Source organism: Cervus elaphus, chromosome 28 (assembly GCF_910594005.1).
Source record: "Cervus elaphus chromosome 28, mCerEla1.1, whole genome shotgun sequence".
NCBI lineage: Eukaryota > Metazoa > Chordata > Mammalia > Artiodactyla > Cervidae > Cervus > Cervus elaphus.
This window is the reverse complement of record NC_057842.1, coordinates 30,595,047-30,620,765: the sequence shown is the minus strand read 5'-3', so window position 1 is coordinate 30,620,765 and position 25,719 is coordinate 30,595,047. Positions and strand designations below refer to the sequence as shown.

The 25,719-nt window shown below is 36.5% G+C and overlaps 1 long non-coding RNA gene across 13 annotated transcripts in view; it reads left to right on the top strand.

Moving 5' to 3' along the window:
- The window catches only part of LOC122685289, a 50,734-nt gene that overhangs the window by 768 nt on the left and 24,247 nt on the right, over positions 1–25,719 (top strand). For 8 of the 13 annotated variants that reach the window (XR_006338334.1, XR_006338336.1, XR_006338338.1 and 5 more), the window contains exon 2: positions 12,528–12,633. This is a non-coding gene — a long non-coding RNA (uncharacterized LOC122685289). Of the gene's footprint in view, positions 1–6,396; positions 6,467–10,652; positions 10,802–12,527; positions 12,634–23,255; positions 23,317–25,719 lie in introns of those variants that run through there. The other 5 variants (XR_006338340.1, XR_006338339.1, XR_006338341.1 and 2 more) reach the window with 5 other exon arrangements.

Here is a 25,719-nt window from a genome sequence, read left to right as displayed (position 1 = left end):
CATTACAGCTCATCTAATCAGAAGTAGGAAGTCAAGAAGTCACAATTTGATAGTTCTAGAGTCAGAAATAAACCAAGTGAATTCTACTTTGCTTTCTCCTAAAGGTTTATCCATATTAAATATGTAAATCATGTTTAAAATTCTGAATAAAGATACTTTTGATTTAAGTATCAGTACTTTCAGCTTCTCTGGGGGAAATTTTATGTTGCAGGAAATTTTCCATCTTATCTAAATAGATACATATGCCAGAAAATTAAGTTGGCATTTGCTAATAAACATCACCATCGGATGCCACGTGCCAGGAAAGGAGTTAATTAACACACAGACTAACTGTAAATATTTCTTAGCCTATCTTAAAAATCAGTGCCATAGTCATGATAAGATCACAATTTAGTATCCAACTTAGTATCTGAGTCTCTAAGTTTCATAATGTAGATGAATAAATATTTTATTAAAAAGTTCATGCCAATTAGTTCATCTTATATTAAACTAGGAATGAAAGTAGGTATTTGAGACCATAAGATGGAAGACATTCTTTTCATTTTTTTTTAAAGAGAATTACTTTGTGTAATAAATTCTACCCTTTATATTAATATAGCTGGGATTTTATTGTGGTGATACAGTATCCTTGCCTTAGTTCAGATTGATTAACGCTTCCATTATACACTCTTCCTGTGATTATGGCCATACACTGAAAGAGTCATGAATAAGAACAGAAATCCACAAAAAGCAGGTATAAATAATGTACTTTAATAACATTTTTATGAATTAGACCTTTAAGCTGTCATTATGGGACTTACTTTTATTCATGGTTAATTTATTTAAAATATCAACTTCTGAAGATCCCTGCATTTCTTCAAGTACTACCATCTATTCTCTAGGTGATCTGGCAGCAGAGAAATTAAGTTTTTCATTTATAAAAGGTACAACAATTTAATTATATCCTTCTTGGGTATAAAAGTAACCCATGATTTTTATATGAAGACTCTCCTTCCCATGACATTTTTCTCCTTCAGTAGTCAACAATACTCCTTTCTTTCCACCTGACTATGCACCCACATATCCAATTTCCTCCTCATTGCTCTCCTCCAGTTGTTTGCTGTTTTGTTAGTAACAGCTAGAGAAGAGTTAGGACATTTTATATCATTGGTTCTCAGAGGGTTCGCAATTAAGTGTGTCCATAGAGTGTGAACTTATCAGTTTACTGCCTCTCTCTGAAAAAGTGTCATAGGCCGGGAAATGATGGCTCTATCTGGTGGGGATCACAGGAAAGACTGGCTGAGAGAGAAATCCTCTCCACAATAAGCAGCTCTGAGCCACAAATATGTTATTAGCTTCTGCATAAATTAACATCAGATGAAAGAAAAATTAAATGACTTACTTTTTACTTCCTAAGCCCTTACAATGGGCTTTTCTCTTGCTTTTAAATGTTTTCATGCCATCTCAAAGCCAGAGAATGCACAATAGTTAATTATAATTGTAAAGCTTTTGAAGATGCCTGTTCCTAGCAAAACGAGCAAACAAATGCAAATGCTTCATTTTCATCTTATGTTTTGTTCTTCCCCCTCATGCCTTTCTTGTGTAGGGATTATCCAAATTTACATGCTTTTCTAACTCTCTGTGGCCAGGACTGAAGTAGTCTTGGTCCCAGTTAAGTAAATAAGGACGTGTCTCTTTCATAACAATGCATTCCAACACACCTCTTCACGGTCACCTTGTTTCTTTAGAGCGGCAGAGGTGGACATGGGGCCCCAGTCACAGCACATCATGGAAAATTTCACATGAACAGATACGCTCAATTACACTAACGACTATCAGAGTTTCCCACTGTTATCTACAGAGAGGAATGAAACAGGAGACAATGGAAGGGTGCTAGCAAGTGTGACTTTGGTCTGAACTCTGGCTCTGACCCCTTCTGGTTGTGACATTGCAACGTGCTGTGATACTGAGTTTCATTTGCCTCATTTGAAAAATGGAACTAGTACAATCTACCCTGCCGACTTACTGTGAAGAACCTGAGCCAAGTGCTTGGACAAGAGCGGACATTCAAAAAAATAATGATAGCAGATATTACTATATTTTTGAAACAATCAAAATCTGACCATATAAAATCTTCAGTTTTCCTAAGTGCGATATTTATTGATCTGAGTAAATGCACATTAATTCTTATTTTTCTGTGTTGAGGGAGGCTGTATCAGGAATATTACATATTGTGAAACTTTAAGATAAAAATAGGTAGGAATTAACATGTTACGAAGGGGCAATGTGTTGGAATGAAGCAGTGGATTCCAGTTATTCTATAACTAGTAGTTTCTGCATAATGTAACTGTAAGCAAATCTTCTGTCTTCAACCACAAAAGGCAGGGGGAATGAACAGAATATACTCAAGTCTCTCTTCACTTGTCTATTCCTTTATTTCTCCAAAGGAAGTATGTCTCATCTTGCATCTATTTCTTAATTTTTCTGAGAACAGTTAACTTAAAAAGCTTTCAATTTGTAAATAGCTGCTTATGTTCTCTGATTGCCATGACTTAAAATTTTTTAAGGCTAGAGAAAAGTCCATTTTTTAGTTTTAATGAACATGTTTATATTTATATGTATGCATTATATAGAATACATATATATGTGTATATAAAGTCAGATGATAATAGGAGTCAGAAAAAAATACAAAGCTAGGTCTAGAGGATTAGAGTATGAGGGAACGGGAGGTGGCTTTTTTTTTTTTTTGAAGAGGAACAGGGGTATACCTTTTTGAATGAGCACCATTTGAAAAGATGCTTGAACAACAGTAGGCTACTAGGGAGAAGAATTTTCCTGCAGAGGAAAAATATGTGCCAAGATCTTGAAAGGGGAGCAGTCTAGCTATATTTGAAGAAGGGCATATATTCACTCCGGCATGGAGGGCCAGAGTGGCTGGAGCGGTGGATTTAGGAGGAGAGTGGGAAGAGAAATGGTCAGAGATGTGGCTGGGACAATCACATTGAATCTTGTTCACAACAAGAATTTTCCATTTTATTGTGAGTAAGGTAGGAAGTCACTGAGAGGTTTCAAGCAGAGTAATTATATTGTGATGAGTTATGTTTTAAGAGGAATTTTGGCTGCTGCTGAGTGGTGGGTGTCAAGTGCCCCAATGGATTGTGTGACCATATTGCAATGAAGACTAAGAAAGAAAAAGGATTCATTAAAAATACTCTTCTTCATGTTTTCCTTCTTTTCCCCAAAAATCGCCTCCAAATTTTATCTGGGGCTCTTGAAGGAATGCAACATTATAGACACATGGTGGGCGTACCGCTCTTTACACTGTAATTAAGTTACTGTAACAGCAAAGCTCTTTACTTGAGTTATACGGAGTAAAGTAAACTGGCTTTTCAGAACCTGAATCCAGTCTTTGCCTTGATTTTTCCTTTAGTGAATGCTGAACTTTTCTTAGAAGCCAGTTTTTCTCATTATCAGCTACTAACAACAAGTCACAACCAGAAATTCTACAGCATCTTCCAGTGACTACCCTGAGCCTTACATAAACAGTTGGTTCAGTTAATCAACAAATGATTATGTAACCTTAGGTCAAACCCTTTGTCAGGGTTTGAATTTTAAACTATTCCTTCCAGGAATTTGGGTTGTGAGACTAACAAGGGATAAAGTTTACAGTTACAAGGATTTAGGGACGTTATAGATGGAGTCAGGGTGGCTAAGATTGTAAAAAATATGCCTGTAATGTGGGAGACCTGGGTTCAATCCCTGGGTTGGGAAGACATCCTGGAGAAGGGAATGGCTAACCACTCCAGTATTCTTGCCTGGAAAATTCCATGGACAGAAGATCCTGGTGGGTGGGCTATAGTCCATGGGGTTGCAAAGAGTTGGACATGACTGAGAGATTAACACTTCAGTTTGATTAAGGGAGGTAGTTCAATCCAGTTCAGTTCAGTTCAGTCGCTCAGTCGTGTCCGACTCTTTGCGACCCCATGCATTGCAGCACGCCAGGCCTCCCTGTCCATCACCAACTCCTGGAGTTTACTCAAACTCATGTCCATTGAATCGGTGATGCCATCCAACCATCTCATCCTCTGTCGTCCCCTTCTCCTCTAGCCTTCAATCTTTCCCAGCATCAGGGTCTTTTCAAATGAGTCAGCTCTTTGCATCAGGTGGCCAAAGTATTGGAGTTTCAGCTTCAACATCAGTTCTTCCAATGAACACTCAGGACTGATCTCTTTTATGTTGGACTGGTTGGATCTCCTTGCAGTCCAAGGGACTCTAAAGAGTCTTCTCCAACACCACAGTTCAAAAGCATCAATTCTTAGGCACTTAGTCTTCTTTATAGTCCAACTCTCACATCCATACATGACTACTGGAAAAACCATAGTTTTGACTATATGGATCTTTGTTGGCAAAGTGATGTCTCTGCTTTTTAATATACTCTCTGACCCTGCCCGCCTGTGAATGGCTCCAAGAGTAAAGAGGTTAGCACATGCCCTCCCTGAGGTTGGCCAGTCCAGGAGATATTTGCAATATAACGGCATTTTACTTCACTTTCTCAACTTCTCTCACTCTCTGTTCTATAAAAGAACCTGGCATCCAGACCCTGACAAGATGGTTATTTTGACATTAGTATGCCATCTTCTCAATCAGCTGGCTTTCCAAATAAAGTCGTATTCCTTGCCTCAGTATCTTGTCTCTCAGGTATATTGGCTTGTTGTGCAGTGAGCAGAGTGTGCTTGGACTCGGTAACATAAATAGTTATTTTATATGATCAGAATAAGGCCAAAAAATTGTGTTAGTTTGGTTTAATCAAACTGATTTTAAGGTGATAGAAAATTACACTATAGTAGAATACTATAATAGAATACAGCACATGACCTTATATGTATTAGAATATGTACTTAGTTCTCAGATGAAAGTCTACATATCCTTTACGTGATAAAATGGGCTCAGGAAAGTTGAGTAACTTGTCCAAATTCACGAATCATGTAAGTGACATAACAAGGATTTAAAACTAAGGATCACTGAAAACTCTGTTCTTTCCCCTACAATATGGAATATGAAGTTTGCAGTAGACTTATTCTAACAAAAAATTACAAATGAACTGAGGCGTGGGCAGAAAAGAAGCACCAGCTTTTAACCTATCCTTGTGAAACTTGTCTTTCGGGTCTCTCACAGCCAAAGTGCTCTGACATAATGGAAATTATTTTGTTTCTGAATTTAGTATGCAAAAGAGACTGCAAAGGGAAAGATTATTTGATATATTTCAAATTGCAAACAAAGTTTGCTAATTAAAATTCACATTTGAAATGGATAAAGATTGTGCCCAAGCCTTTCAAAAATGAAAAAAAAAAAAAAAAAAACTTTAGAAACAATAAAATGATTGCATTATTTTTGAATGGATTATGTTTATATAGATAAAGATGGCCACATCTGTTCTTTTTCCTTCCGGTATTTATTTTTCCTCTCAATGCTTTTACATTCTGGGAAGCAAATGCTCAATTAAAGTTTATTGAGTCTTATACTCAAGTGAGAAGCTCTCCATCCACACACTCATCTCTGAATAGCTTCAAAGAGAATATTTTGCATTTTCTTTTTTGTTCTTCTCGAATTTTTTTTTTTTTGGTGCTACAAACATTTGGAGTATATCTAAAAACTTTTTAACCCTTTTATAATGTAGTTTTTATGCAGAATCATTGCTTGCTGAAGATATTTTAGTACAAATTTTCTAATGCATCTTTCTACAAGGGTAAGGAAAATATAAGATTCATTTCTAGTAAATGTCAATTTTCAAAGTCATATTATTTACATATAATTACCTTTTCCATATTTTTATCTATATATGTTTCCTACATTTGTCTGTAGCAGGAAATGAATTGCAAAAGTAGTTTGTTGCATTTCAAGTGTCAAGAATACCTAGAAACATCAGAGAATTGAGTTTTTCCTGTATGTGACTAAGTTATTGATATTTAAGAAAAAAGTTGGTTATCATTTAAAATCAAAGCATACATTACTCTAAAGTACCATTTCAAAGATATGGCTATTTTGTAACAGATCCTTGAGAATTTAGGGCTTCAGTTACTAAATAAATTAGAAAGACTCAATAGTTATTTTGAAATAAAATTTGACTTTAAAATTACCAAAAGTTAACTGGTATATTGGGCATATTTATAAGTCAGATTCTTAATTGAAGCCTTTAAAGTCTTGAAATTAAGCTTAACGCATGAAAGTCGATCAATCGTGTCTGACTCTTTGAGGCCCCATGGATGTCCATGGAATTCTCTAGGTCAGAATACTGGAGTGGGTAGCCTTTCCCTTCTCCCGTGGACCTTCCCAACCCAGGGATTGAACCCAGATCTGCCACATTGCAGGTGGATTCTTTACCAGCTGAGCCACAAGGGAAGCCCAAGAATACTGGAGTGGGTAACCTATCCCTTCTCCAGCGGATCATCCTGACCCAGGAATTGAACCAGAATCTCTTGCATTACAGGTGGGTTCTTTACCAACTGAGCTACCAGGGAAGCCCAAGCTTAATGCATATCAATATTTATAAGGGAAATAAGTGCTCCTTCAAAGAATACAACTCTTCCAGTTGTAATTGTTTTAATATATGGATTTCAACTTTACTTCAAATGATAGACTACATAAGTTTCATTGTTTCATAAATTATACCAAACCATTAATGTAATTTTTGTCTTCTTCCTAATATAAGGAAGGTTTAGTCTAGTAGATCAGATTTTTTTTACACAAAATTCTTACATAATTTAAGCAAGTATCTGTCACCATTTATCATGTGAACAATTGCTAAGACTCCTTATTCCATGTGGGTAAAAACAGACCTGGCTTTAACAGTGCAGCCACTTTTTCCATCGGTACTAGAGAGAATGAAGAATCTCAATGGGGATTCTAAGAAGTTTATAAAACAGAAAGAAACATTTAGGTTAAGCTGACACAAATAGCAAATAAATGTTTTATGATGAAAAAAATGATACTTATAAACTGGAGCTTTGGAGGGACCTGGCTCTTTCTTGTAAAATGCTTTCTGAGAGAAAGTTGCTGGCACAAGAAGGTTCCAATTAAAATTTCATAATAAGGAAGCTATAAAAATCACATTCACTCTTATTCACAAAACTTCTCATCCCTAATTTTCTCTTTGGTCAAAATATAGGGGAAAAAATCTAATTCTTAATATCAGCATGAAAGTTATGAAAGATCTCTGAGCCAAAAAGCTGGCCTTCATCAACAGAAAGCCCCTTACTCATCCCTGATTCTTGGTTGTCACCTCTTGATTTTTTTAATTTTTTATTCTGGGGATCTCCAGAATATTGCTACTGGACTGTCAAATCAGATGACATTCCTTGCTATACTGTCGGATGTATAGGGGAAGAAAAACATAACTTCTTTATCTTATGGGTAAAGTTAATGATATTCATAAAAAGCACTTTTAATTAATAATGGGAAATCAAGACTATTATAATAAGATAGAAAAGTTTTAACTCTGGAGATGCAAGTTTCTTTAGAATATTTAATGTCTACTAAAAGACAAACCTAAGGAGCATGTTAAAAAGCAGAGACATCACTTTGCCTACAAAGGTCCATATAGTCAACACTATGGTTTTTCCAGTAGCCATGTATGGATGTGAGAGTTGGACCATATAGAAGGCTGAGTGCCCAAGAATTGATGTTTTCAAACTGGTGCTGGAGAAGACTCTTGAGAATCCCTTGGACAGCAAGGAATTCAAACTAGTCAATTCTAAAGGAAATAGACTCTGAATACTTACCGGAAGGACTGATGCTAAAGCTGAAGCTCCAATACTTTGGCCACCTAATGGTGAAGAGCTGACTCATTGGAAAAGACCCTGATACTGGGAAAGACAGAGCAGGAAGAGAAGTGGGGTGGCAGAGGACAAAATGGTTGGATAGCATCATCCACTCAATGGACATGGGTTTGAGCAAATTTCAGGAGACAGTGAATGACAGGGAAGCCTGGCAAGCTGCAGTCCATGGGGCTGCAAAGAGTCGGGCAACTGAGAGATTGAACAACAACAAAAAATGCAGATTTGTATTTCATGAAAGTGATAGTGAAATCGCTCAGTCCTGTCCGACTCTTTGCGACTCCATGCACTATAGCCTGCCAGACTCTTCCGTTCCAACCCAGGGACTGAATCCGGGTCTCCTGCATTTCAGACAGTCTCCTTACCATCTGAGCCACTAGGCCATTATACTTCATATATGGGATATGTCATTACATTTCCTTTCTCTTGACACTCTTCCACCTATTTGTTTTTTGTGTTTCTTTTTTTCCCCCTTAATTTAGTCAATTGTTAAACTGAATTGTACTTGTTCCAGCATATTAACTCCACATAACTGTGTTCCCTCATGCCTGGCCCTGTACAGCGCTGCAATGAAAAGAAGTGGCAGTTTAAAATTCAAGGAAGAGTTGAATACGCATTTAAACCTTTCCTGAGGTCTCTCAAAATTGCTAATGTTGTATGACCTAAAGCAAAACGTTCTAAAGGTTCTCTCCTTATTGGACTCCCCAACCCTCTCTCATCATAGCAGCTCTCCCAAAAACCTTCTCTCTCTGGAAGTGGAAGTGTTAGTCGCTCAGTCGTGTTTGACTCTTTGGGACCCCATGGACTGCAGCCCGCCAGGCTTCTCTGTCTACGGGATTTCCCAGGCAAGGATACTGGAGTGGGTTGCCATTTTCTTCTCTAGGGGATCTTCCCAACTCAGGGATCGAACTCAGGCCTCCTGCATTCAGGGCAGACTCCTTACCATCTGAACCACCAGGGAAGCCTCTCTTTCTGGAAAGCAAACTAAAAACTTACTCCAGCCCATGCTGACTCTCTTCTTGAGCTCTTTTCTCACTGTCCAAATCTTATGTTTTCTTCTGGGGACTATCCCTTGTTCAAACATGAATTAATTTAATTATTTGAGCTTCTTCCAAATTTTTTTTCCGCTCAACCAGCATATCCTGAGTCCTAAGTATAATAAAAACACTCAGGAGCTGACCAGGCATATCCAGAATATTCCTTTGGCATTAGGTGGTGGGGAAAAGCAATGAATACTTATATTAATATTTGTGTCCTCATCACACATGTATGTAAGAATAATTTTAAAATTTTGTTACAAATAATTAAAAGGTGAAAGTTGAATTCAGTCTGTAATTCAGTGACTAGTGTACCAAAGTTGATTTCTTCGTCTTGGTAGGTGAATCGTGGTTATGTAAAATGAAAACATTAGAGGAAAAATATATTAGAAATCTATGTATTATCTTTACAATTGTTCTGTTAACCTAAAATCATCTGAAAATAGAGTTCAAAACCAACAAAATGTTGGAAAAACATTAAGACTGAAATAGATGATTCATTTTCCCCTCAGAAGTAGGGAGTAGCCCTACTTCTAATAAATGTGTAGGGAGGAAAATGAATGAAATAAAAGCCTCAAGCATGATAAAATTGTGGAGATAAAACAGAATTTTGAGATTATTATGTTGAAAAGAAAACTTTTTAGATGAGGAAGCTGAGTCATCTCAGAGAGTTTAAGAAACTAATATGAACTAGTGGATCTTTAGTTCAGACTTCTGATTGCTATACCCTCATTTATGGGTAGGGTATAGCAGTAGGTCACCATGATCTTCTAATCAACAAATCTAAAGGACCCTGGCCAATTTTTGTCATATCCATCTCTCTGGGGCTCTTGGCTTTGTTGTACCCTTTCCTTTCTCATTATTGTTTTCATATTTGGCTTTCTAGTCTGTCTTCTGCTGATGTTTTTGATGGTTAATTTTATGTGATGACATTTGGTATGGTTCATTTTGACTAGACCATAGTAACAGTGATTTGGTCAAAACCATTCTAGTTGTTGCTCTAAGGTATTTTCTAGATGTGATTCATATTTAAATCAGTAGACTTTGAGTGAAGTAGATTGCCAACCAGTTGAAGGCATTAAGAGAAAAGACTTACATTTTCTAAGGAAGAAGGAATTCTGCCTCTAGTTTGCCTTTGGACTTGAGAAAATAATATTAACTCTTCCCGGGCATGCTTGATGGACTTCAGACTTACTAGCACCCCAAATCACATGAGCACATGAATCAATTCATTAGAATAACTGTCTATTTCTCCCCTCTCCCTGCCCCCCTGGGTGTGTGTGTGTGTAGGGGGGCAGTTGTGTGTCTGCACATATATTGTATTGGCTCTATTTCTCTGGAGAACTCCAAGACAATGTTATTCCCACATTTTCCTTCTTGGATACCCTAAACCTCACTCAAACTCATGACTGGCCTGCCATTTAGTTATATTCAAAACTAAAATTTGTATGACACAGGATATTTTTAAGATCTCCTGTTCCTTGGGAGCTCAGTAAGTATTACTGGGAACAGTAATGCTTCTCCGATCACAAATTGTGAGCGTCACTGAGGTTAAAAATAATTAAACAGTTTTCTAATAAGAATTTCATAGTTTTTTTTTAATATAATTGTATCAGTTAAGACTGTCCAAAAAGGAAATACAACATATTATGCAGACCCAATGTATTACACTACGAATTCTTTTTCACCAAGAATAACCTAGAACTAGAATTCCCCACTACATGCTTCAGGAAATGCTATGCTCAGATTAAGTTTCTGACTTCAGTGTCTGTAGCTCTCTCATTTGTGAACTCCTGATTCCTAGCTTCAGCTGTCTGCTAGAGATGACCACTTATGTGAATCCCACTTAACATGCTGCTCAACACATGGCAGAATCTTCATTTTCTCTCCAGGCCCAATATCCACCCTCACCTTCACGGATTAACCAAGGATTAATACAACCTCTGGATTCAGGTTAGTTTGGTCAATAGGAAAAATATCAAGAGATAATAGAGCAGGGGAAAAAAAAGAGATAGTTGGATATTTATTCTCCAACTACCTCCCTGAGAATATTATATACATAATTTTACAAATTGTTGATGATATGTTTTTCTACTAAAGGACATAGTTCTGGCTGGGCATATCTCTCTTAGAGTTACCGTGTTTGGGGATTTGTAAACCTCTCCATTTTGGTGACTCCTCAGGCCTAGGACTGATAAAGCCATCCTGAGTTGGTCAAGCTTGGGGTGCTTCACCATAACTCTGCTCAAACCTTTATAAACACTATATTCATTAAACACTCTTAATCATCCATTTTGAATGTTCGAGGGACCCTGATGCACTAAGCAAGTCTGAAACTGAACTCATTATCGTCTCCCCAAACCAGTTCTTATTCTTAAGTGCCATTCATTTACCCAGGTCAGATAAGACTTTAGCAATTATGCTCAGCCCTACCTTTTAATTGCTAGCTCTCGATAATGGAATAGACTGATCCTGGGCATGAGACATTTGAATTCCAATTCCAATTATACCATTGTTATGATGGTGTTATCTTAGGCAATTTACTTGATTCCTCTGATCGTCTCTTGAAATGATATAAATCATATTCACTGCTTGAAATTATTTTGAGGGCTAAATGTGATTGTTCATAACAAAAGTAGCATGATTTTTCCTTATAAACAGTAGCCTCCTAAGTTTTTCTTACCTCTACACCTCCAAGCTCTACCCTTCATCATTCACCTTTACTATCACTGACTCATCACCTTACTTATCGCTGACTCAGTGATCGAAAATGAAAATCTAATTGTACTACTCCTCTGCTCCGTTGTTTTAAAAGGCTAATATGCTTCTCATGTTTGGAAACTAGGAATACGGGGAAAAGGCTTAAATACCAGTATTTGCATGTGACATGCATTGTATGCTTTGACCTCTCGGGTAATTTTTTTCATCTTTAGATGAAAACTTGGAATCATTTCAGTAATTGGAGTTTTGCTTTTGAGAGGCCTTACAATGGAACTAGGACCCACTGTTCTGACGGAACTCTGGATATCACATCTGTTTGGTCCTTACACAATTTAAACTTGGACAAATTTATTCTAGTTAAGCCATAAGTGTCAACATGTAAACTTGTTTTGATTAAAGAATTTTTCTATCAAAAAAAAAAAAAAAAGGCTCATGCAGTCTATGAGGAGGGGTAAATGATTCAGTTTTGTGTACAAAATTCTTTAGGATATGACCAGAGTCCTATATTAAGAAATTTTATAGAGTTTCACAATTGTTCACTAATGACATTAATGTGATTACCATATTAACCTCTACAGATATCAATAAAAATTTACCATGAAAATTAATTATTTACTATATGTACAAATTTGCTGATTAAAAAAATGATAACAGTAACTAATAGCTCAGTACCTAATTGTGCTAAGTTGCTATGTACATTATTTCAGGCAGTCCTCATAGCAACTTTCTAAGTAAAAGAGGCCCTAAAAGTAGTATGGTTTACCTATGTTATCAAAATTTACAATTGGAGGTCAATTCCATTAAAAACTGCACAAAGATATGAGTTAAGTTCACCTCAAAACAAAGGAAAATATTGTATTGCCCAAAAGTTCAACAAGATTTACTGTGTCATAGAGTTAATGGAATGAGAACCTGAGCCAAATTTCTATTTTATTATTTTATGCTTTTTGCTTCTCAGGATATATCTCAATGAAGAGCAAAGATGATAAAGTTCCTACTTTAATAGAACTGTAAATAAAACGTTACTAGCTCCTGTAGAACATTGTCCTCGAATGCATCCTACGGTAAGAAATTATCTCATAATAAGTTTCTTATATTGCTCCTTTCTCCTCTATACAAATACTACCAACTTACTCTTTATGGCCCAATGCAAGTCTTGTAATTTGACCACATAGCCTTGCCTCAATCATATCTCATCTTCCTCTTAACTTTCACAGCCTTTATGACCTGTACAACTCACTTTTGAACTTCAGAAAATAATGCTTCATAGTATTATCCATTTCATGGTGACATGCCTGGTTGCCCCGTTTGACATCTGTATCCAGACCATGGTCACAACCTAACACATCTACAAGAGCTATTTAAACACTGGGCCAAGCCACAGAGTCTTCACTCTGTTCTTAATTCAGCTTACTACCAATCCACCAGCCTGAAAAAAATAAGCTTGAGATCTCTGGGTGTGAAAGCAGAAAATTATCTCTGAGATTATGTAAGTTCAGTCTCCACAGTTGACAGAAGAAATGGAGGCTCTAAAAAGTCAATCCATTTGTCAAAGATAAAATAACTGATTAGTGTCAAAGCTGCAATTGGAAGTTGGGACTTTAATCTTCTCTCGACAGTCCTCTTGCCCACTTTTGTGTAACTTCATTTATAATATTCACAACTGTAGAACTAAGTACCAGTCATATCTTTATTCAAGAAGAAGATAGGGTATATAGTAGTAGTTCACCTTACTTTATTTGGTTCTATTACTGCAAATTATGTTTGTAACTGAATATTAAAAGTAATTTAAGTATAAGATATATATCCAATAAAAGATCACCTAACATCTTCTTTCCACATCTTTGCCAGAGTAGATGCAGTGTGGCCATTTTACATTAAATGTCCAGTAATCAATCACATGTGGACGAAAGTCTTTAATTCTTCAGGGATCACTGAGAACATAAAACATGACTTTTGGTAGTGGTGGAGGGGGTTGTGTTGAATAGGAGGAGAGAAAAAAATTTCCAGCAATGTTGATTAAACAATCAGTTCAGTTCAGTCACTCAGTCGTGTTCGACTCTTTGCGACCCCATGGACTGCCACACGCCAGGCATCCCTGTCCATCGCCAACTCCTGTAGTTTATTCAAACTCATGTCCATTGAGTTGGTGATACCATCCAACCGTCTCATCCTCTGTCGTCCCCTTCTCCTCCAGGCTTCAATCTTTCCCAGCATCAGGGTCTTTTCAAACGAGTCAGCTCTTCACATCAGGTGGCCAAAGTATTGGAGTTTCAGCTTTAGCATCAGTCCTTCTAATGAATAGTCAGGACTAATTTCTTTTAGGGTGGACTGGTTGGATCTCCTTGAAGTCCAAGGGACTCTCAAGAGTCTTCTCCAACACCACAGTTCAAAAGCATCAATTCTTCAGCGCTCAGCTTTCTTTATAGTCCAACTCTCGCATCCATACATGACTACTAGAAAAACCATAGCTTTGACTAGACCGACCTTTTTTGGCAAAGTAATGTCTCTGCTTTTTAATATGCTGTCTAGGTTGGTGAGAACTTTTCTTCCAAACAGCAACTGTCTTTTTATTTCATGGCTGCAGTCACCAGCTGCAGTGATTTTGGAGCCCAAAAATATAGTCTGTCACTGCTTCCACAGTGGAAACAGTGATTAAAGAATAACAGGATCATATCCAGCAATTGTACTAATACAAAGATTTAATGAAGCAGATTTTTTGGATGCTTGGAAGTGGATGGAAAATGTTGCCTGAAGCTCTTTTGTTTCGTCACGGAGGACTCTCTCCTAGAGCAGTCAGACTAATCTCTCCTAAGAAAAACAGCTCTGACAAACATGATAAACAGGCTGTCATGTTAAGGGTTAAAACCACCTGTGATGTTAATATAATAAGGAACCATTTGTTGAAGCAGGCGAGCTACTCACATAGACCTGTCCCACTTGTGGAATGTATGGGTAACTACAGTGGCTTGAACTTGCAAGTCTTTCAGCCCATGAGAGCTCACAATAGATAGAAAAACTAATTCATTGCAAAATTTAACACTGTTTGAAAGATCATAAGAATTAATACTATATTGAACGTGGTTCTCTATTTAAGTTAGTTCCAGGTAAGTTATGTCCATAATTAAATGTGAATTGACAACAATGACCAAAATGATTGCATGAAATCATCATTATACAAGATCTTTTCAATGATGCTATAGTCAATTTCCCTGGACAAAGGCCAACTGTATTCTAAAACATATAGTGTTAAGGACTTTCCTGGTAGTTCAGAAGGTAAAGAATCTGCCTGCAATGCAGGAGACCTTGGTTTGATCTCTGGTTCAGGAAAATCCCCTGGAGAACAGAATGGTGACCCACTCAAATATTCTTGCCTGGAGAATCCCATGGTAGTAGGAGTCAAAGCAAACAACTGATTTAATATACAGTTAGTTTTTACTTCTGAAGATTCAAAGCACAATAATTTCATTATGGTGTACAAAGTGTGTGGTTTGGGGAGAGGAGTGAAATTATAGGAAGACCAGAGACACCTTCAGGCCTTAGAGAAGTAACCCAAGATAAGAGTTCATAGATACTTCACAGAATGAGAAGCAAGTGTTGCGAGAAGCTTATTGCTTTAAGCACTATTAAAGCACAGGGGAAGCGTTTAAGAGCTTCATAGATGTGCAGAATGCTTTCGCCCATAACAAGGTCTGTTTTTTAAAATTTATTTTTAGATGATTTTTTTTTTTTAGATTTTGACTGATAAAACCCTAAATTGTTTCCAATCTCCTGTGAGCAAACTTAATAATCTAGTCTATATATAACCCCTCCTCTTTTAAACATTAAAATGAAAAATATGTTTAAGCTCCTACATTTTGACCTGTTTTAACTGTATTCCTCAAATCGAAGAGCATATGTTAGTGCCACATATAAGTTCCTTTTTACATAATAGCATTTTTTTGCAACCTGGTCCTAAGGAAGTTCCAGACTAAAATAGTGCATCAAGGACTGTGCATAATCAGCCTCACTAAAAACAGCTTGATTAATACTAAATATGTCCTAGCTCCTAATCAATTATGTTAATGAAGTCCCAGGCAGCACAGCTGCAAGCGCTGACAAAGCCCATGATCTCAGTGTTGCCTGATAATGTGGGCTCCTTGGGAAGCTGCTCAGTGCCGGCATGCTCGGGGCAAAGACTGTGCCTTCTGCAGACAAAAAGTGGATACTACTAACAAAAGCCTTGTAATCCTGCAATACTGCTAGATTATTCACTTAAACTGTATTGGGCTCCAGGATAAAATGTCAAATAATATTTCTCTTTAAATATAACAGCAGAACCTAAGTGTCCCACTTAACAAATGACACGTTCCTTTCCAAGGGACAGATTGATAGGCAAAACATTTGCTACATGACGGTGTATGAGCCTCTTCCAGGAGCTAAGGTGGAGTCAAACATTTGAATAATCTGCCTATCAGAATTTGCCTTAGAATGGGGAATTGGAGTCCCCAGATTTATGTCCATTTCACAACAACAGTAGAATTAGAATCTGATGAAACGTAAAAGTGACAGTATTATTTACAGGCTATCTCTTGCTCTGTGAACATTTGGACAGTAAGATGGTTACTTGTCTGTTTTTTGTCTAATTATCTCAAGTCACATAAGCTATTATAGTCCAAATGTCAGAAGAAATATAACTCTGATCTCCCTCCCTTCTTGCTTTTGGACTATAAATTTCTTCTAAGTCAGTTACTTACTAGCTAGGTAAATTGATATACATCAATAACCAATAATAAGAGTGTTTTTTTTTGTTGTTTTATTACCTTCAGCATAAACTCAGTTATATTTGAGTTCAGTTAAGAAAAATTTTTGAAAATATTTAATCCTATCAGTTATAAGCATGTATAGAAGATGATGCAAGTTAGGGATTTATGGTGTTGGGAAGTCATACAGGATAGAAATGAAAAAGGGAAAATCATTGATTACTAAAAAAGAAATACTTAAACAACTTATTAAACTAAACAAATTATATGAGGTAAACACTCAAGTTGCTTTACATTAACTAAACTTAAAGATTATCAAGTGCTATGGACTGAAATGAGTCCTTCCAAAGCTCATATGTTGAAGCCCTAACCCTCCATATGACTGGATTGGAGACAGGGCCTTTAGCAGGTAATGAAACTTAAATGAGATCGCAAGAGTGGAGTCCTGATCCAACAGAAGTTTCTTTGCTAAGAAGAGGAAGAGACACCAGCGTGTGCTCTCTGCCATGTCACAACATAGCAAGAAGGAGACCACATACAAGCCAGGAAACAGGCTCTCACTAGAATCCAGTCGCAGGTACCCTGACCTGAGACTCCCAGTTTCCAGAACTGTGAGAAAATACATTTCTGTTGTTTAAGCCATTCAGTCTGCAGTGTTTTGCTATGGCAGCCCTTGCAGACTAAGACACTAAGGCTGATAGGGAATTTAAGAAATTATCATATCAAGAAGAAGCTGTCTTCACATAATTGTCTCACATGCAAAGGAAGTCTAGACCCAAGTGAGTGGTGGGAGAAGGAGGTGTGAAAGTCAAGGGAGGCAGTGAGACCATCACCCTATCAAAACGATCACATTTAAAAATCAATAAATCAAAGACTACGTGGGCCAAATAAATGTCTTTAGCTTAGATGGATGGGAGACAAAAGTTTCAAACCTTGGACTCTACCTGGACCGTTCTCTAAATAGTCAAGAAGTGTTGCTTATTTGGACTCAAAAGTAAAGTCTTTCATGAACTTTTCATTAAATCATGGTCTCTAATAACTAAACAAATTCTTTTCTTCAGATTGGTACTGATACAGTACTGACTTACAGATTGTATGGAATTTTTATTTGAAATTTGCAACTGCTAATTCATTCAATTTGTAGCTGACCAACTCAAAATATCTTGCATATAATATATAATAAGGTTGTTATAATTTACAAGTATAATGTAACCTTTCCCTCAATCCCAATGGCATTTCTCTTGTTCTCTTGCCTTTCTACAATGCTTAGGTATGTGGCTTGAAACCTTTTGCTTTTTTCCCACACAACTAGCAATCAAAATTTTTCCATGTGTGCCATTCCAGTTATTCTGAAGGACATTTGCCCAGTAGTAGGTCATTTAGGTGATTACTACTAAGTTGAAAGCATTTTTAGGAATATTCAATTGCTCTTTACCTGCCTCCTAAATCAGGTAGGACTTTACTACTCAGATGAGGTACTGAACCAGAAGCAGCAGCAATATTTGGGAGTTTGGTGAAAATGCAGAATCTCAGGCCTTATCCGTGACCTACCAAATCAGAATTTTCATTGTCAAAGATCCCCAGGTGATCTCTGTGTACATTTAAATACTGATACACATTGCTAGGGTACTCTTGATTGACATCAGAAGATGATAAACGTCTATCACAGAACTACCTGAAATCTGAAGCACAAAATGTTACGCTTTCATGTTACTAAAGCTGATGTCTCAGAAAACATTGAGATATAATTCTCAAACTCCAAAGTCTGCATAGTAATGTGACAGAAAAATTCCTGGGTATAGATCTAGAAAGTCAGGGCTAGAATCCAAGTCCTGCTGTTTACTAATTTAAAAAAAAAAAAAAACTTCAAGTCTAAATTTGTTAATCATTGATAATAATATCTACAGGGTTTTAAGACATCGAATGAGAAATGCGTATACCTATAGCCAACATAAAAATATTCTAAATAAATGTGAGTTGAATACAGCATAGTCACAGGCATAATTTGGTCAGAATCTTGCCAGAAAAGTACATAGAACATGCTAGTATTTCAATCTAAACTTAGGAAAACTTCACCTGCTCAGCTACTCAAATCCTTCCCTGGCTACTGACTGTAACATAAATAAATGTATTCACTGAAATATAAATGTATAGCCAAATGACTTCTGGATCTGTGGTCAATTAGACAATGTATTGCTCACCAAGGCATTCGTATTTTATTAAAAAATAAAAATAAATTTAAAAACTATTTGAAGCAGGCTACCAACTTTATATGTTTGGTGTAAAACAGTTGCTTGGATTTGTAGTAATTTTTACACATAAACATAAGCTAAAAGCTCTTAAAATTTAATGTATGTAAGACTCAACTGAGGAGTTTGTTAAAAATACAAATTTTCCTCTCTGAATTGCCAGAGAATCTGATTCACTAGATCGAAGATGTGGTAGGAATATGTATTTTTTAATGAGCTTTACACTTGATCTTGATGCTGGTGATCTACAAACTATTCTTTGTGGATAGTTGTAGAAAGCCAATAAAATGAAGTTAAAGAAACTCCTAATTTCATCACTATCAAATACAATAATAAAATTTTTGCAATTGTTACAGTTTTGTTCTACCTTTACAACACCTGTCTGTGGTAGTATTACTATTATGAGTATCAGTATTTTACTAATAAAAAGTCTGAAAGTTTAGGTATCACATTTAAGGTCATCCAGGGAGAAAAGGGCAGAACCAGAGTCTGGACCCAGATCTGTGTGACTGTAGGACACAGGCTGTTAATCATATGTTATTTCCTAAGGCACAAAGTTACTGCCATCTTTCTAAGTAACAAGAGGTTATCAATAGGGCCTGGGTCATCTTTGTAGGAGGGGCTTGGAGGATGCATGAGATGAGCTGAAAATATCCAACATTTTTTCCTAATTATTGGAAATTTATTTGGGATTAGATTTAGGGGACAGAATATAAATAAGATATAGAGGAGAGAATAGGTTAACATGAGTGAATAATTCCTGATAATGAGCATATAAAGTTTTCTTGAGTTTCCTACTCAAGAATTACAAGGTATTATCTGTCCCTTTGACCCTATACTTCCTGGCTTGATTTCCAGAGTATGAAGCTGGTCGTCCTTCTGGAAGCTGATGGCCACCAATGTATAATCTTAGGAAGAAATTTTTAGTGTTCTAAATAGGAGTAAATTGTACTTTTAGGAAGAGTAAACTGTAGCTTAGACATACTAAAACTATGAGAAAAGGTGGATTTTGTTGCTGCAACAACTATTTTGCTTTGTTTCTCTACATTCTATCTACAATAGAGATGATTTTTGGAAAAATAAAATACTTGCCTTCAAGAGTAGGTGATGCCAGAGTGGGACCTTCAAGAGTAGGTGATGCCAGAGTGGGTCTGGAAGCTTGTTCTGTTGGTAATGGAGGTGGCATGGCTGGACTCTGTCCTGTGCACGCAATGCAGGAATAGGTATTGAAAAAAAAGTATTAATAAATTTAATATACACAAATAAAATAGCTAGATCTGTCCCCAACATGTATAATTCATAATCCAAAGTATAAATTCATATTATTATGCAATAAGACACTTGATATTAGGTGAGATCTTTAAGTAGATACATACAAAGATTCAGTTATCTTCAGAGTCATTTCTGAATATATTTCTTTTCTTAGATACATATACAATGTCAAATATATCTACTGGACTTTATTAATGGAAAAACCTACATGTAATCAAATAAAGCAATTTATTTTCAATATGCACTTCAAATTATGGAAACTGAAATCACAGAAGCTAAGAGGAACCCTAATACATAGAAAAATCACCATTTTCTTCTTTTAACTAAAAATTCTCAAGTGATTTAATAAGGCAATAAAGGAAAATTAAAATTCATAGGCCTTTTGATATTGAACAGGTACATTTTCTCCTGCCAAAATAAATGACCCGCAGTTAAGTAAATAATGGGCCAAAGGGAAAATATATTCAGTTTTATAGAAACTTAAAAGCCTCCCTCACCTCTGGGCTTATTATGAACCATAAAATCTCACAATTGTTCTGAGTACTTCCTTATCCCAAGTGATTTCTTTAATTAAACAAAACCATCCGGGCCATGAACTGTAAACATTAACTAACATATGATCCCATATGAAATGCTTGCAAAATCTTTTATCATTCATTTTCATTTCATAAACTCCTGCTATGTGTGTCTTTTAAATCTAAGAATCAACATGGGCATATATATGCACTTTCTAAAATCTCACTGACAGCTAGATATCATTGAATGCTAGCAGACCTGCCTGCTTACTGGAAGTCTTCCTTTTTTAGAATTTGTCAAAATTAGTTTGCTCTGGTGAATTGTGGATTAACAGCCAGAGCTGCATACAGAACACCTTCTGTGGTGGCAAGAAGGGAGGAACTCCAGGCCCTCAAGCTGAGTAGAAGAGGTTAGTTGCTACTCACTGAAGGATTTACTTTTAGCTGTTAGACCCATCCAGATGGATTATTGAGCATGCCCATATGCACAAAAGCAAAGCATATTTTCATGCAGGCCATGCCATATATCTAGAAAAGTATACATCCATATTAGTACTGATTATTTTCCTAATGAAAGCAAAGATGGAAACACAATGTAACATGAAATTTCATTTTAAAGTAAGCAAGGAAAAGCTAAGGATGGGTGGGCACATTAACAAAGGAGTTTGTACCACATTGATTTTTCCCTAGCTAATATTTATACAGTCCTTACTATATGTATGCCTAGAATGATCCCAAACAGTCTTGACGTATGAAGTCATTTAATCTTCATAAGATGCTTAGAATGCAGGTATAATTTTCATTTTGCAATTTAAACTGAAGTGAACAGGGATTCAGGGGCTCAGCTCCTAAGAAGTGGACTTGAGGTGCTGAAACTTCCCCTCAGACTACCTAAGGCAGGTAAAGACAGTCACGTGTAAAGGGCCATCACATGTAAGGATGAAGAGAGACAGAGGAGCGGAGCTTCCACCCTGACTTTCCACCATCTTTGCAAGCCAAAGGGATGCACACTAGGGAGGATTCTCTCCCAAATCGCTTGAGAGCTGTTCTTGAAAAAATGTTTCTAAAATAGGATAGTATTTTGTAGCTTTTAAAATCTACAGAGAATCTAGACTGAGGAAGGAGTCAATTAAATAACTAAAGCTTAAATACAAGTGACCATGAACATCCATAAATCAATTATTTCTAAATAATAAGGCTTTCAAAAATATCTTCAAGGGATCCTGCTTGTTCAAACTAAACTGATTTCTCTGCTGTCAAATACTTCCTTGAACAGCAGTAACGTATGATTATAGTTTGATCAGCCATTTAGGAATTTATTTTTGAATGTATTCAATTCTTTCCACAGAGAATAGTTTATAATTTAGACTACAAAATCTTCTTATATTTTCCTGGAGGAACTCTGAAGTCATTATTTTATTTTTTAACTCAGTGAGCACTTATTATATCTCAGCACAGAAAAATCATTAATTTCCAACTCTCCCTGTAAGAAGTTCCCAATATCATGGCTAAAACAGATTTACAGACAGATTATTATAACATAGTGTGATGATAGGAAATAATATAAAAAGAGGAGATGTCACAGAAAGATTCTTGCATTTAGAAGCCTGAAAAGAGTTTCCCAAGTAAAGAATGGAGAAGAGGGAGGGATAGCACACAGCGATTATCTAGTGAGAAAAAAAAAAAAAGCCTGGATGCCAAGATACATAGAACTATTAAAACAATCAGCAGGTACTTCTGCAACATAAAGTACAAAGTGCAGTTTATATCAGAAATTCTCTACAACTGTAATAAACAATATCATAATCTAAAATGGACAACCGCATGATGGTGAGGCAGTGGACTCAGCAGGGAAGTAGCACTAAGAGAAAAAGAAAAAAAAATCACAGTTTTGTTTTTCTTTTTTTTGCCTCTAGAGTGACAGAGCTAGGTAGCTCTGGCAGGGGAATTATTAGCTCAGGGCAAGTTTTTGTTTTGTTAAGGGTCACCAAAACAAATCAGGCATGTCATACTTGAGAATGACACCCGACTCTTTGGTACTGACTTACAGAAAAGGCCTTTTTTATGTTCAAATAATGTCAGAAAATGCTATTGAAATTAGAGATTATTTTTTCTATATAAATATAATAATTTATGGATATATTAATAGTATAACTTTATAATAATATAATTTTATAATGAAAGCAAGCTGTTTATTATAAAGACTACATGGTTGGAATCAAATAAATATGAGAGTTTCAGCTCCACTGTCTATAATCTGTGTGAATTTGAAAATGTCATGAAGTATCCAAGCTTCATGGCCTTTATAAATGGGGAGAGTTTTTGTCAGCTGTTGTGAAGATTAAGAAATGAAACATCTAACACATGGTAAAAACTCAAAATATTCTTTCTCCTGCAATGTATTTACAATTTATATCCCACCTAATTACACAAGAGGACTTGAAACAGACTTTTGAAGTAAGACAACAAAGACATAATAACAGATAAAATTAAACATGACAGAAATAGCAGAACTCATTTACAGGAAAGAGGCTTATCATTTTATTAGGAATATATTTCTTTGGAATTTCTGAGGATTGTTACTCTCTAAACGAAGAATTTACCTTGTTGAAATTTACATTGGATCTCTAAAGGTGCCCTTCATTTTACAAGCTATTACCTGAAAATCCCTCTGACATTCAAACACAGTGAATTGGCTTTATTTTTGTTCTGTGAGTGATTTTGACTGGCTTATTTCCATAATACCTGAATCTCATGTTTGTAATCTGCCAATATTTTATTGTTCTGAGTTTTTTCTCACTCAAGTCAATATGATTGCTTTTGGTTTAGTCAAATTCCACTGGGGATGACATACAATGTGCATTCCTCCTAATGATCTAAATTACTGATGTTTTCTTTACTTTGCTAGAAATAATGAATGGAATTACTCAGAATCTCAAATCAAGAAGGAAGCTATGAGCAGAATTCAGGTAATGTGAAGGAAAAAGCAATTCACAATACTGAAGCTTGATTTACCTAGTTTTTTAATTAAAGGAAATTTCCTAGTTCTAAACATCTCTAGATAACTAAAGTCTACTTCCTGAATCTTGAAACAAATTTTGAGGATAATTTTTACTCTCATGTTTGATAGCTATTTTTTTCCCCTTGAGCCCCCGCTGCATTTTCAAGGAGGTACCCAGTGCATCTAGGAGACTTCAAACTCTAAAAGGCCTCCTCTGCTGCAAACAATGAAGTGATAGATCTCATGACAGAGAGAGTGTCACTCTTCTAAATGACCACTGAGTTAAAATTCATTTACATTTTGAAAAAGTACAAAATGTGATTAATTACAAACACCTATCCCAATTCATTCTGTCAATAGTATTTAAAGGATTTGTGTATCTATTGTTGTTGTTGTTCGCTAGGTTGCTAAGTCGTGTCCGACCCTTTTGCAGCCCTGGAGCCTGCTGGGCTCCTCTGTTTATGGGATTTCCCAGGCAAGAAAACTGCAGGACGTTGCCGTCTCCTGCCTTTTTCAGGAGATCTTTCTGACCCAGGGATCAAACTTGTGTCTCCTGCATTGACAGGTGGATTCTTTACCACTGAGCCACCTGGGGAATCTATGATGAACATAAATTGAGAAAATTTGAAATTAGGAAGAAAACGATTGCCAAGTATGTTAAAACAATAGTATTGCTTTTATTTGTTGGCACAAGGTTCCTAGACTATTTTTGTAACATATAGAATAATATTTTCAAAGTTTAGAATTGAACAAATATTACAATTAAATGAAAATATGGTTTACATTTTAGGCTGAGACGCGTAGTAATTGTGCTAGTGTCTTTATTAAAATAGGGACAAGTTGACCTTCAAGTTTCTTTACCGAGGGTTCCTTTCTCTGCCTTGTCCCTTTGGAGGGAATGGAGCAGAGATGTTTAGAGTGTCAGTCACTCTTCCCTTTTCCACCCTCCTTATTAAAAAATTAAGATATCACTCATACAATAATCCCAGACTTGGTAAATTTGCCTATGAAATGAAGAATAAGGAATCTGAAGCTCAAGAGTTTGTATGAGGTAGACAGATCCAAGGTTTTTACTTCAGTCATAGGCATCTTTATAACTCCCACTTGTGTATTGCTAAATTCTACATATATAACTTTGCAGCCCTTGTACTTGATCTTGTGAAGGATACACTTAAACAGGAATTATCACTTAACTGAGGACTCAGATGTTTCAAGGTGAAACAAGAACAGTAATGTCTCTTCCAGCTGGGTTGTTGGGAGGGTTCCTAGGCATAACAGTACAAATGAAATCTGTGAGGGACCACAGGGAAGACAGGGAAGGGCTGTGTTGTTATAAAGTTTACATTAAAGATGAAGGGAGCTAGGTAACAAACAAGCAAGACTGCTAATTTCACATCTCAGAAGTGGAGGGACATCAAAACAGAGTGGTGAGGCAGACAATGACTGTGAGAAAGAGAGGATACTAAATTGGTTAGAAAAGGAAGAATTGGGTTAGTATTGAGCAGAACTCCACTAACCTATGAAGCTTTGCTCAAATTGTCTCCTTTCTGTGTGTGTGCTGTCCATGGTGGCAAGGTTTGAGGAGGAGGGCTTGCTTAGTGCAAAATTAAGAGGCAGCTCTTCCCAACTGGTCGGGTCACTTGCAGTTCCAGTCCAAATCTTAAGATGAAAGAAGAGCACGGGGCCTTTGTGTAAGTACACAAACTGCAGGGCAACTGCACAATGTATCAAGGGTCTCTGTCTCCTAAGGGGAGACACAAGTTCTGACTTGAATACAAAGGAGCAAACCTCAGAAGAGGCTGGATGAAAGGATTCCTGGCAGGGAAAGGCAGGTTAAAATGCCTATGCTAGGAACAGCCTGGATTGCTTAAAGGTCATTGGTGCAGTGACAGGCTCATATCAGAGCACTCTGGGCTGTTCCTGTGTTTGGATTTGTTCTATGGGTAATGGTAAACTTTTGAAGTGTTTTAGTATGACATATAGGTTTTTAAAAACTCACTGGCTGCCATGTGAACAAAAATAATGCTTGCAGAGGAAAAGATATGAGAAGCAGCAGAAGATCAGTTGGAAACTGTTGAAATAACCCAGGTGAGAGATGACATGAGCTTGGTCTAGGTGTTGCAGTAGAGATGTAGTTGTTCCTGCAAAAAATGTACCTGAGTGCCTATTTAGTTCTAGGAACTTTCTTAGGATATGGAGTTATAGCAGGACCAATACAAACAAAATCACCTGTTTCACAGAGCTGAGATTCTACCGTGCAGAGAGAAAAAATATCAAGTAAATAAGTAAAATGAAAATAAGCATCTTATTAAAAATGTATCAAGGAAGAGTAATAAGGAGTGCTATTTAGAGTAACAGATGGCACTTTTAA